At 40.6% G+C, this 14418-nt stretch overlaps 1 pseudogene; it reads right to left on the bottom strand.

The window, feature by feature from the left end:
• Positions 1-10093: 10093 nt before the first annotated feature.
• LOC125410322 (small nuclear ribonucleoprotein F pseudogene) lies at positions 10094-10359 on the bottom strand (annotated as a pseudogene).
• Between the last annotated feature and the right edge of the window lie 4059 nt (positions 10360-14418).

Here is a 14418-nt window from a genome sequence, read left to right on the forward strand (position 1 = left end):
TTCTGTTTGTTTCAGAGAGAATTGAATTAAAAATCAGGGATGTATTTCCTTTCTATTGCTTGCTAAAAATCACTCTGACCAAAAGTAACATAGAGAAGAAAGGAATTCTTTGACTTACACTTTCAGGCAATAATCTTTCTCTGAAGGAAGTCAGGGCTAGAACTCAAGAATTATGGAGACAGGAACAGTAGAAAATCACTGCCCACATATTGGCTTTTCTGTGACTTATGCTTATCTAACTTTCTTGTATAACACAGGACCACTTACCAAGAAAGAAGTGCTGTCCTGTATCAGTTGAGAAAATTGAGAAAATCCCTCACAGACATACCCACAAACAAACCTGGTAAAGACTCTTACTCTAACAAGGCAAAGAGTGTGCACACACTTATAAGTGGATATTTGCTGTTAAGTAAAGGATAATCATTCTAGAATCCAGAGATCCAGAGATCCAGTGGCGATGCATGGAATGTCCCTAAAAAGAGAAATAGATTCTGGGGATGTATTCGAGGTGGGAGGAGATGATAACATGAGGGAACAGACAGAGGTGGGGAGATGGAGGCAGAGTATGAGAGATATGACTAGAATTAAGAGGTATATCGGGGTGATGTGAAAACCTAGTACAGTAGAAACTCCCTGAAATCTACAAGGATGAGTCTAGTAGTGCGGCAATACAGAACCTGAACCAGCCATCTTCTATGACCAGGCAATGCTTTGAGCAGTAGAACTGGGACATCAACCTAGTCATAAAACCTTTGACATACAATTTGTCCTGCCTACAAGATTTGCTGGATAATGATGGTATGGAGCTTAAAGGAGTGGTCAAACAATGACTGATTTAATTTAGGCCCAAGTCATGAGAGGGAGTCAATGACCAACCTTGCTTGTATGGCCACAAGACCGAGGGTAGAATCATACAAAAATTGACCAATAAATGAATTAATAAATAGTCAATGAAATTATTCCTAATAATTTCCTGCTATGCACATATATTGTTGCCTAAGCCAAGCATCAACAAGACTTCATCCAGTAACTAAAAGACCAAAAGCAGAGAATCAGAATCACATATTAGGCCAAATATGGAGAACCCTTTGGCAGAAGAAGAGGGAGGAACACAGGTGTTTGAACATGGTCAAAAGAATGATACATCATGAGTAACACCTTAGGGAACATGTGTGAGATTCCAAGAAAAAAAAAAGCAGATGGCCTTTTACATCAAGTACATTTTTTTTTCTGAATTGTTCCTGGATGTGATTTCATACCTCCTGTGGCAAACATTTACTTTTAATTTATAAGATATGTTTATTCTTGTTAGCAGTCAGAATTTATCTATAGAACCCAGTCACGTCTGTGTAACCTGAATCTGGATATGGCCTTCTGCCTTGCTTTCATGCTTACCAAGATATAATCTATTCTACACACCAGACAATTGTGTTTAATTGGTCTAATCCTGAGAAAGTTCAGGGAAAGAGCTGTTCCATTAATATTTAGTATGTGCTTACTGACATTTACTTACATGTTTTTCTGATCATGTTTTTTTCTGAATTCAAACAACATTCTTTAGATTATCACTTGCTTTGTTTCATTCATGTACACGGAAACTGAAGTAAAATTTTCTATAGCATTAGAATGTAGTCTGTCCCATATTTCAGATCTTCAGACCCCAGGACCAGCAGACAAGATCTGTATAGATTTGCTGAAAACTTGACAGTGGGATCCAGAGGGCTTAAGGACAAAAGGAGAAGACAGCCCCCAATATCAACTAAACAGGTTTCACAGGGGCATACAGAGGTTGAAGCAGCAGTCATAGAGTCTGAAGATGTCTCTACTAGATCCTCTGCATATACGTTATAGCTGTTTGATTGGTGTTCTTTTGGGGTGCCTAAGATTATGAGTGGCATGAGTTGTCTCTGACTCTTTCCCCAGCTCTTGGAACCCTTGAAACTTGTCTAGTTCAGCCTTGATATGAGTGGCTGTGATAAGTCTAATTATAACTTCTTATGCCATGTTTGTTGATCTTCCTAGAAAGTCTGCTCTTTTCTGACGGGAAATATAGCAGGATTAGATCTGGGTGAGAGGAAAGGTGAGATGGGGAACTGGGAGGAGTGAAGGGAAGAAAAGCTATGGTGAAGATGAGAGAAAATTTTTTTGAAAGACACTGTTAGGTCAATGAGACTCCTTTTGCAAGTGATTTTAAGTTGTTTCATGTTTTGTGTTGTTGAAAACTAGGACAATCAATATTTGGGGAAAAAAAAGCCTTGGGGCTGGAGAGAATTCTCAGTGATGAAGAGTGCATTCTTCTCTTGTATAAGTCTTGAGTTTATTTCCCAGCACTCATATATGGTGGTTCCCAACCACCTGTAACTCCCGCTGCTGGGAATCCAATGGCCTCTTCTGGTATCTATAGCAATCTATAGCAATCATGCACATATGCCCACACAGATATAAAATGGAAAAATAAGTAGTATTTTAAAATAAAAATCCTTTAATATATGACATATTTATAGTCATTGATATTGTCAAAGATATGATATAAAGGATATTTAAATAATGGAAATAAATTGTAATATATTTGGCCAATAAAATAAATTGGATACAACTAATATCAAACATAGATACAATTTCATACACAAGAATGTGTATACCACAGAAAATGTTGAAAATCAAGATTTTTATATCAAGAGAAAATTAAATTCAAACAAATAAAATAGAAACAAATTAATTTTACATGTTAAAATCTAGTAGACAGGAAACATATCAAAAAGAGTAAAAGCTGGCTTTTAAAAAATTCCAAACATTGGTAAGTACTTAAGCCAAAGTTAGAGGAGAGAAGATAAAAGTAATGATAATCAAAGCTTAGAAAATGATATCACTATAAGTTCTACTCACTTGTGAAGATAGTAGCAATATATGTTAAACAATGTTTTGATAATTCAGATAAAATAAGCCTTTATAAGAAACATTAAGTGGGACTGAATATGTGTTAATAGAAAATCAGAAACTTTAATTAATAAACAACACAATGAATTTGTAAGTTAAAATATATTTTAAGGGTCCAATTGTCCTCACTATTAAATCATCTTCAAATACAACAGTAGCAAATGAAATTACAGAAACACTATAGAAAATGACCAAGATAGAACCATAATCTCAAGTGTTTTTTTTTTAAACTAACATAATCTCATATCAAAATCTGCAAGGACACTACAAGATGGTAGTTAGCACCAAAAATTGTTAGTAAACAAAGTATAAAATAACTTAACAGTATGCTATTTATTTTTTCTGTGTCTAAATTTATAATTAAAGATAGTGGAACTCCCTGGTACCCTTAACTTCCATATCACTATATATGACACTATGTAAAAATCTTTCTAATCTATTGGTATCGTCCTTGTTCAGCCAATGCTTAAGAAGTAATGTTGGTAAAACTTTATGGGTAAAGTTTCTGACATTACTGAGGAAAAAAAATCTATCTCACAGCAAACTCTTTTGCTCTCTTTCCTTTGAGAGATGGGCCAAGATGCCTCTCCTGTTTTTTTCTGGAAGAACAGAAAAACAAGGATCTTGGGCAGTCAAATACTTGAGTGAAAATATCAGGACAAAGCTTATTTTTATCATCATACCCCCATAATAACAGCTACAAGTTTACAGCTCATTAGAGAAGCTTGCTCAGCTTGTTCAAAGTTACACAAAGCACAGCAATGTCATTTGTCTTCAGAAAAATATCTAAAGCATTCAGAAACAATTTGCCTTACTATTCTCCAGAAGCCAAGGAATGTAGCACGCATTTATTTGCCCCTCTCACATTTGTTGTTTGAGAATTATCAACATCAGAGTTTCTCAAGCCCATGTCACAACTTTATTATATACCATATAGCTTTAATTCAAAATCCAGTGTTTCTTACAACCTTTCTCCCTCTTCTGAAAAGATCTCTCAAGAGCAGAGTGTTTTGAAGAAATATTCTTTGGAACTGAGCTCGACAACTTTCCATTTTGATTCCTGTAGTGGGCTACATCTGTTGCAAGAAGCTTAGTTCATGAATTGTAACTACACTTGCCTATGAGTATAAGGACAAATGTATAGACTGCTGTTAGAGATTGTACAGATTTAGTAAAGTAGTGATTGTAGGTTCTCCTTCAATATCAGTGACTTCACTTTTGCTATGAAGGACCCCAACCACAATTATAACATTTTGCACAGGGTTGTAAATAACCAGCTTAATCAAGGAATTAAGGGCCTTCAAGACCTCCGGAATTCCGGGTCTCTGGAATGCTGAGCAGAGATACTTAAAGTTAGAGCCGGGCAGCCTTATCTGGTGGCGAGATAGGGGTTTATGGACTGGCCATAGAAACAAAGAGAGGATTGCGAGGCCTGAATCACGTATAAAGCGAGGCTCCCACGAGTCAGGGGCTGTGCAATCAGACATCGAGTCGCCAGCCAAGGAAGGGAGGAAGGATAAGAGAAACAGTAAACCGCTGAATAATCCCCTCATTGTTATTTAGGTTAAGAATTTACTAACCTGCATCTCGCTTCTGTAAACCTTGCTTTTTGCTCTCCTATAAAAACCCCTCAACCCCAACTTGGGGGCGCAAATCCTCCGAAAGATTTGTCGCCCCCAGGTACCTGTGTATCCAATAAACCTCCTGCTGTTTGCATCCGGCTGCGTGTTTTCGACTGATCTTTGGGCACGGGGTCTCTCCCGAAGGAAGACGTCCTCGGGAGTCTTTCAACTACATAATTGGCTAATGTTTCAACACCAGACATATTTTCCCTCTTGTTGAGTGAATATTATGTTCAATTGGAGAGCTGTTAGTTACCTCCATGATGTATGCCACTACTGTACCCTTAGTGTTATTATGGTATGACTGTTGTTGATATGGTTCATTGGCATCATAGCTAGGTGGGACTGATGATTTCCTTCCTCTTTTGGAAGTTTGCATGACAATTTCTGGTATCATAAAAAAGCTATTTTTTCAGGGAATAAGCATTCAGGTCAGTTGCAACTTAGGGGCCTCTGGGTACTGTTTCTGAAGTTTATGGCTTCTTCAGCAATAAAGTCTTAAGCTGCCTAAGGGCAACAACAATATGTTTCATTTTGGGGGGAAGGGAGACTCTTGCACAACCCTGGCCAACAACTCGAAAGAGAAATTTTCATTACTAGTATTTGAATATTTGTTAGGTAGACGTTGGCTCTTAATGAAAAAGGAGATAATGAATTTGAAACAAATAAAGGAGGAGTGTATAGGAGGGTTATGAAGGATGAAATTGAGGGGAGAAATTATATATATGTATATATATATATAATCTCAAAAATAGAAGAAATATATTAAATATTAGTTTTACAAATGTTCAATAAAATACCCCTGTACTCATACCGTTTTTCATGTAGCTTATCTTCATAATATTTTAATGAAAGTATATATATTCATCTTATACACTATAATATCTTATATTATATGACCCCAGTGTATGGGTATAAAAATGTTTGCTACATTTACTGTTATATATTATTATTGCCTTCAGTTTTCCAATATTAAAAAAAATTGAATATTGTGTGTTAATTTTTAAATTATATTTACTCAGTGTATATGTGATTATGCGTGTACATGTGTGTGTGTATGCATGTGTGTGTGTGTATGTTTGTGTTTGTACCAGAGAACAACTTGATGGAGTTGGTCTTCTCTTTCTTCTACGTGGAGTTCAGGGATCAGGCACAACTACCCATACTTGAGAGGAATTACCATTACCCATTCAGCCATCTCCTGAACCTGCAATATTCTTATATGAGTAGTTTTGAATCTCAGAAAACATGTTTTGATTAAATAATGTGTTGGTGGAAATTCTATGTAAACTAGAATTAAATTTTAAAAATTATTTTACCTTCTTTATCTTTTATCACTTCTATTTCCAAGTTTTTTCAAACTGTATAATATAGTCACATCTTGCTAACTCTTTCGGTTACATCAGTAATTCCGATATCACTCAATTTCAACAGGCCAGAGGTTGTACCACCCACAGTGAGTTGATTCCTTCCACATCAATCGTCATTGGTCAAGGAAACATCTCATGGACTTGCCTAAAGGCATACCCTGTCAGGGTGTTTATTTTTCAATTAAGATGGTTAGCTCCAAAATGATTCTATCTTGTGTCAAGTTAACATAAAACTACACAACACAGTAGGCCTATTTCGAACAATGATCTAAACCATTGTTGAAGAAGTATTTATTGGAAAAATTAAATAAAAAGTAAAAAGTTGAAACTGATAAGAATACTGTCAGTTTAATCATTTGACTTAAATACTATATCTAAATTTTTGAGACAACTAATTTCTACACAGAGAACTCTGTAGAAATATCTGTACATACACACATGTGTGTCCCGCGCTACCGTCTCGCCAGCAAGAACCACACGGAACACTAGGATCCTTCTGCAGAATAGCTTTATGTCTCTTGGGAGCAGAGCATAAGCCAACACGGCCGTGGGGACCCAGATAAGATGGAACCCATCCCTTATAAAGGAAACAGACCCTGCTTTGGACGTGTCATTCCTCGATTGGTCAACTGCTCCCAGTCCCAGGTGAAACCTCGGGAGTAGGCAGGGACGCAGCGGTAGAGAGTTACAAAGCACGTGCGCTGGGATTAAAGGCGTGTGCCGCCACACCTTGGGGTCACAGAGGTCAATCTCTACCTTTGTTCCTAGAAGCAATGGAGAATGTGGTCCGGCCCTCCACATATCCCCCTTTTTTTACTTCTATGCAGAAAGGCAACTCCCTAGGAAGGCAAAGATAGAGGTCGCACTTCCCAAAATGAAAACATAAAAATGGGCTTACACGGAATCTGTCCCTAGGCTCATGACACCTGGAACCTATCCGGCCTGCCCTCTGCCATTTTTCTGGGAAAGGGAATATACAGCAGGAAACCCTTAAGCAGAGCGACTTATCTCTCAGAGAGGGCCATTCTCTGTGCGATGCTCTTCAGCTCGACAACCTTCAGGGCTAGCTAAGCCAAGCACTCCACCCTGTGCAATGGACCACAGTCCTAGGGGTGCAGGAGCTGGTTGGCTTAAACCCTACTGCTTTAACATAGATAACCACACATCAGTAGAGGCCCCCTGTTTCAGGGCAGTCAGCGCTTGTGCAATAACCACTTTGTCCCTACAATTTTAGGATTTGAGTCAGCAGACCATCCATAGGAAAAACACTAATCCATAGCATAGGACTGTTCCAAAACATTTCCACCCCCACCCATTCTTTGAAGTAGGGGAATGAGAGACACGGCCCAGAACTGAAGTCCTACAGCCAAGCTTATAAATCATCTCTAGGATGGTAGGGAGGGGGCCCAGAGTCTTATTGGTTGTAAAAAATCGGGGAGACACCGCCATCCTATGGTTGACTGGTAACAACTTCAGGAAGGCTGAGAGTGTCCTCCATCGGTGCTCTGTCATCCATCCGCAAAATGGCAGGAGGAACAGCAGCCAGGTCCTCAGGCGAATCCGTGTGTTGTGGATCACTCTTCACTGTTCGGGTCAATCGCTCTGGCAGCCAGAATGGGCTTTCTTGATCCTGTGGGAAAACACAAACAGCTCCCCTGGATCTCAATAAGATGGGATCCGGGCCTTTCCATTCATTAGAAAGCACACCTTTCCACTTAACCAAATCTTTGGGCCGCTGTGAATCCGAACAATGTCGTGTTGCAGCATTTTGGCCATTATCATCCAGATTTAAAAAATTTATGGTGAACAGAGCCATGGCGATGGCCACCCTTGGTGTCGTGGGCAGCTCTGTCAACATTCCCCCTTTCTGTGGCACCTAGGAAAAACCCAGGCCCTGTTTGCTGATATTAGGTTTAGGATTTATTGGCTCCCGTATTTCTTGTTGGTATGGTGGCCTCGGGCTCCAGAGCCCGCCCGCCATCCAAGGGCTGTGTGCGGCTGCACGGCTCCACCCCCAGGCGCCCCTGCCTTCCTTGCGGGGCTAGCCTAGTTCTCTGAGGCTGTGTTGGTGGCGGAGTGTGGCGGGAGCCGACACTCAGACCGAGGCAGCACAGGCGGCAACATCTCAAGGTCCGCTCCAGAGCCGCTGCGGCTCAAGGGGCCGATGGGAGAAGCAGCGACCAGGGCCGCTTCCCTACTAGCAAACTCTCAACACCTGTGCCACAGCAAAAGCGGCTATAAACTCTCACAGATCCAGCCAACGACCCAATCACCCCAAAATCCAAGGGCCCTTCGCATCCATCTCCCTGCGGAACCCGAAACACCAGACAAGCCAAGCGTACACACAGCAATCTTTCAGGAGGACTTGAGTTCTTAAAATGCTAAGCAGTTCTTAAAAACTTAAGCTGTCTGGCCCTTTAAAAAGGTGTTTTTGTGACTGCATAATGGCTGCAGCCAAACCTGCATTCGTCAGGGGTCCTCCTAGTTCTCTACAGACCCTGAGCCAGTCCTGTAGCCCTTTATTTTTCCTAGGTGCTATGGCGGCACGGCACTCCTGCGTGGCTTGCTCAAAAATGAGCTGCTCAGTTAGGGGCGTGGCCGTATCAGTATCGCCAAAAATGCGTCCTGCTGCCTCAATCATTCTTGCCACGAAATCTGAAAAAGGCTCCTGAGTCCCTTGTATAATCTTAGTGAGCGGAGTGCTCCCTTCTCCCTTTTTTGACAAGGCTTTCCATGCTCTTACAGCTGTATCGGCTATCTGGCGGTAGGCGCCGTAATGGTAGTTTGTCTGGGCAGCGGCATAGTGCCCTCGCCCAGTCAGGAGGTCAAATGTCCATTGCTGTTGTTCTGGAGTTAAGGCCTGAGCATTAGCTCTGGCCTGTTCCTGGGCTGCCTCGTGCCACAGCGCTTTCCATTCCAAATATTGACCCATGCTGATGAGCGATGCTTTTGCAACTGTTTCCCAGTCCGCTGGAGTCATGGCAGACAAGGCCAATCTATCCAACTGGGCTAAGGTAAAATTAGCAGTCACTCCATACTTTCTGACTGACTCTGCTAACTCTTTGATTTGATTGTACTCCACAGGTGCATGTAATCGCCCGTTTTCCCCTTCATAAACGGGGAAGGCCAAGTGTAGCTTTCTCTTGACCTTATCAGGGATAAATGAAAAGGTCTTTGGCCCAAGGCGTTCCTCATAAGGAGGCGCCGAAGGGGCAATTGGGGGAGGGCGTAGCCTATAATGAGGCGGCTGGGCCGTTTGGGATAACCTCATGGCCCTGCCGTTGGCTAATTCTACTTCCTCCTCTGTATCCAGTTCTCCTTCCTCTTCTCCTGCAGAAAACTTTTGGCCTTGTGGGCCAATGTTCTCCCCCATTTTTACTTCCTTAGAATTCCTGGAGGGTCCTTTTTCCTTAATTTTTTTTCTCACGCGCGTGTCTAACCTCCCACTGCATTCAGTTTCTGATATTCTGTCCTGAATTTCCTCCGCCCTTGCAAGAACCGCTTGGCAAGATTCATCTTTTAAGCAATTTCTGACGAAAAATAAAAGAATTGCTAAGATAAGCATCAAGGCCTGTATGAAACCTTCCCAATGCGGAGACAAGTCAAGCTCAAAACCGAAAAATCCAGGAACAGACATTACCTCTCTGAATATGCAGACCCTGCAGTTCTGAATCCTTCCTGAATCCAAGGTGAATCCAAGAGATCCCCGTCGGTGCGGTGGTCAGGATTCCTCGGCATCCCGAGGGCTTCGGCACCAGTTGTCCCGCGCTACCGTCTCGCCAGCAAGAACCACACGGAACACTAGGATCCTTCTGCAGAATAGCTTTATGTCTCTTGGGAGCAGAGCATAAGCCAACACGGCCGTGGGGACCCAGATAAGATGGAACCCATCCCTTATAAAGGAAACAGACCCTGCTTTGGACGTGTCATTCCTCGATTGGTCAACTGCTCCCAGTCCCAGGTGAAACCTCGGGAGTAGGCAGGGACGCAGCGGTAGAGAGTTACAAAGCACGTGCGCTGGGATTAAAGGTGTGTGCCGCCACACCTTGGGGTCACAGAGGTCAATCTCTACCTTTGTTCCTAGAAGCAATGGAGAATGTGGTCCGGCCCTCCACACATGTGTACACAGACACAAACATACAAAACCATAAAAATTGTTATTCTCTAATTTCCCCCTTCTTCCTCTTCTTTGTCAATGCCTGTAATATAAATGATATTATTACAACCTATTAAATCCATATTAAAACTTTTACCAGATGTTAAGATAATGCCCCATTTGTAGATTTTTCTGTATTTACAATCTTTGTATTCATGTAACCATCTGCAGATAGCAGGTAGCCTTTATACTTCATTCCTTTGTTATGTTTCACCATTGCTAGTTTTCTTGTGAATACATTGAGAAAAGGAATTGGATTGAGGGATAAAGGCATTGTAAACACTAATGAGTGCTGCAAGCCATAAGTCACTGACCCTGTCTTTGCTGTTTTCTGATGAATAGAGTAGTTGTTGCTAAACATTTTTAAGATAGGAAAAAATAACTTCCTCTGACATTAGTTCTGCTTTTAAAATGACACCTTTTTAAAGAAGGATGCTTAAAGAAATCCCATACTCGCTCAGAATTGAGAATAATAGAGGTTATTTATTTAGGGGTAAAGTCATAAGTCACAATTCAGTACTGGAATGGAGAACAACAACTGAATCCCACAACCTGAAGAGAGGCTGGACACATGCTTTACATTGGCATAAATAGTATAAGAGGCCATGTCCAAGTAGGCAGGTAACTTACAGGCTTCTAGGAATAGAAATTCCTACAGCACCTCCTCCTTTTGTTTAAATAAGAGAGTTCTAAGCCTAATACAAAATTACATACAATATGAACAAATATATCAAGCAAGAAACATGTGATAAATATTTTAATAATTATCCTATTCTAAGGAGTTTAAGTTTTATATAATAAATAACTTGGCAAAGTAATGAGAGGAATGTAACCACAACTATCTAGTCTTTGACCCTGTCCAAGATCCAAGAATGGAAATAATATTACTTGAGTAAGCAGGAAATACAATCCAACAACTTCCAAAAAGTCCAACAAATGACAAAGACAACTGGCTACCTGGGAAATCACCAAAAGTCTCATTTGCGACATTGAAGTAACCAACTTTGGTTATGGCCTAGTATAACTGACAGACCATTTTCATAGGCAGGAAAATTTTCAAAACTGTCTTACCCTATCTTGGCAAGATTTGACAGTCTTTTTCTTTGTGTACTGCTTATGCATTTCCGGATAGCATGTACTTTGTCAGTGGTTGAGGCATGGGCAGTTCCTTGCTCAAAGGCCAGATTTTCCAAGAAGAAAACAAGTTCCAAATGGAGTTTCTTCAGTGCCCAACATTCTCTCTGGAATAGATTGGTGCTGCTCATGCCAGGAGCCATCATGTCTCACATTAACAGAACCTTAAGTTATTTAAATGACATATTCTATAGCTCTTTGAAGTGATTGAAGATTACCTATATATGCAGAATACAATCTCTATGTATCTAAAGAACGTGATTAGTCTAAATATAAGTATGACAAACATAGATAACTATTGATCTATAATTCTTAATACCTATATAACTTAAAAATTAACACTTCATATTAGAATATTATACAACAAACAATTATGCAACAAATGAGGATAATAACCTTAAAATGTAAACAATGTATAAGTATCTTGATCAGAGGTAGAAATGTACATTGTAATATGGTAAAAATATCTTAAAATTGTATCACTATACAAAAATGTTTTAAGCAGAGGTAAAAGCATTCATGCATACAATATGACAAGGTAACTTTGTCTAGATATACAAATATTGTGGACAAAAATAGGAACATATTCAACATAATTTAAATTTGTATCAATATACAAGAATATATACCAATGTAAATTGGCTATACATAATAGCTCACAAGAATTCACTCTATTATTCACTAGTATTATTAGTGTAAGTAAACTTACACTAATCTATTATCCCATCCAATCCCTTCTCCCATTTTTTTCGCTCTCTTAGGTTTTAAGTGGATTTTGTTTGCCATGTGGGTGCCAATTTATTGCAAGGAGAGAGACTGCTTGGTAATTCCCCGTTGCTCAATCCCAGAATAATTACACAGAAACTGTATTAGTTAAGTCACTGCTTGACCCATTAGCTTTAGTTTCTTATTGGCTAACTCTTACATTAATTTAACCCATTTTTATAATCTGTATATTGTCATGTGGCTATGGCTTACTGGGTAAAATTCATAAAGTCTATCTGAAGGCTCCATGGCTTCTCTCTGAGTTTACCTTCCTCCTCTCATGCTATAGGCCAAGCCAGTTCTTTATTCATAATCAATAAAAGCAACACATATACAGAAAGACCTCCCACACCACTTTTTGATAATCCTCTCTTTTCTTGGTACTCTCTTAGGGTTAAATGCTATAAATAGACACCACACACATGGCATAGCAATTCTTTTTTTGTTTGTTTATTTGTTTGGATTTTGAAGACAGGGTTTCTCTGTGTAACAGCCCTGGGTGCCCTGGAACTCAATCTGTAGACCAGAATGGCCACAAACTCAAAGAGGTCAACCTGCCTCTGCCAACCAATGGCTGGTTCATGGAAATTTTTATACAGAAAAACATTTAATTATGACTGACTTACAGTTTAGAGGATTATTCCATTACCATTATCATGGCAGGAAGCATTGCAGCACTCAGGCTGACATGATGCTAGAGAGGTAGCTGGAGAGGTAGAGTTCTACAACGGGATCTGCAGGCAGCAGGAAAAGAGAAAATCAATGGGAATGACTGGTGCTTCTGAAATTTCAATGCCCACTCCCACTGACACAGTTCTTCTAAAAAGTCCACACCTTCAACAAGGTTAAACCTACAGTAATACTACCCCCATGAGTCTATGGGGTACATTTTCATTCAAACACCCACAAGTAATAGTAGTTTTTGCTTTGGTTTACTTTTGTGCATTTTACTTTTTTGGTTTGCTTGTTTGATTCTTTGTTTTTTGAGACAGTGTCTCTCCATATAGTACAGAGAATCCTGAAACTTACTGTGTATTCCAGGCCTCAACACCAGGAGCTTATATAATACTATCTTTAGTTTTTGTGTACATAGTATTCTAATACATATTATAATGATTTTCTATTATTTTCTATTTTAGCAGAAATAATACACCACTGGGCTCTCACTGGAGTTGCTCTTGAAGATCCTCTTGTCCTGTGTTCTAGGAATTCTGCAGTTTTGAATTTGCAGTTTATTCCCTTTCCCATGCTCCAACAATTCATAGATTAGGTGGATATTAGCGTGGGTCAATTTATAACCCTGGTTCTAGACTCGTGTGGTATCTGTGTGGTTAGCCTATCAGCATTCTACCATTTCTACCACCCAGGTGATCTCTCAAACAATACCTCAGCCAGCCCACCCAATGCAGTGTGTAGCAAGGATCAGGGGCAGTTATTACCACCAGAGCCAGCTCCACTGTCTTGCCTAGGCATAATACAGAGCACATATCTTTCTTGATTGCTGTAAGGGATGTACTAGGTAGCACATCCTCATACTCTCAAGTCCTCAGGGCTGTATCACATGTTACCCTGATGTCATGGTTAGATCTAGTGTGCTGCCATGGTAGGCTACAGGGTTTGTTCTACTGTGTGCTGCACCTAGTGAGAGGCAGGGCTAGTTGTCATACTCTTGTGACTCTGAGACCAGCTCTCTCATCTGCCACAGGTAGCAAGGGATAGATAGGGGAGGGCATCTTTCCCTCACTCATGCTACCACATGGTAAACAAAGGGTCTTTTCTTCTGCTCTCATGCCCTCAGGGCTGACTCACCTACACCACTTGTTCAGTCTAAAGAGTCACCTAAGTGTACTGCCCAGGAAGGCTGCAGGACACACTCTCCCATAAGCTAGAGCTGGTGAGGGACAGTGCTAGTTCTTAAAAACTTCTGGTGGCAGCACCAGCTCTTTTGTTCACTGTGGGTGCAAAGGGGTGGTGGTCAGAGGGCATTTTCCCTCACTCATGCCATCACATTGGCAGAGAGTTCAGCTCTGTTGCTCTCAAAACCTCAGGGCCATCTCACTTGATTTCCCAATACAGAGTAAGCACTAGTCTGCTGCCCAAGTGAAGTGAATGTCCATAGTGAGGGATGGGGCCTGATGAAGAATCTGGTCTCCTGCTGTAGTATCCAGAGAGGGGCAGGGCCAGATACACCAGGGCCAGTGATGGCTGTGATCCTGAACTATAGATTCCAGGCAACACGTGGTTATGGCCTGCTGCCAGCTTTAGCATCATGGCATGGTGCATAGTTATTATTGTTGTTATGTTGGGGTCACAGGCTAAAAGCACTGGGCAGCTTTTTGTTGAACCTACCCCTACCAGCACATGGCATGGTGCTAAGTTGTTGCTCTGTTGAACATTAACCTAAAGCTAGAGACAGTGGGAAACTCCTGGTTGA

The sequence above is a fragment of the Myodes glareolus genome, chromosome X (assembly GCF_982192425.1).
Source record: "Myodes glareolus chromosome X, mMyoGla1.1, whole genome shotgun sequence".
NCBI classification, from domain to species: domain Eukaryota; kingdom Metazoa; phylum Chordata; class Mammalia; order Rodentia; family Cricetidae; genus Myodes; species Myodes glareolus.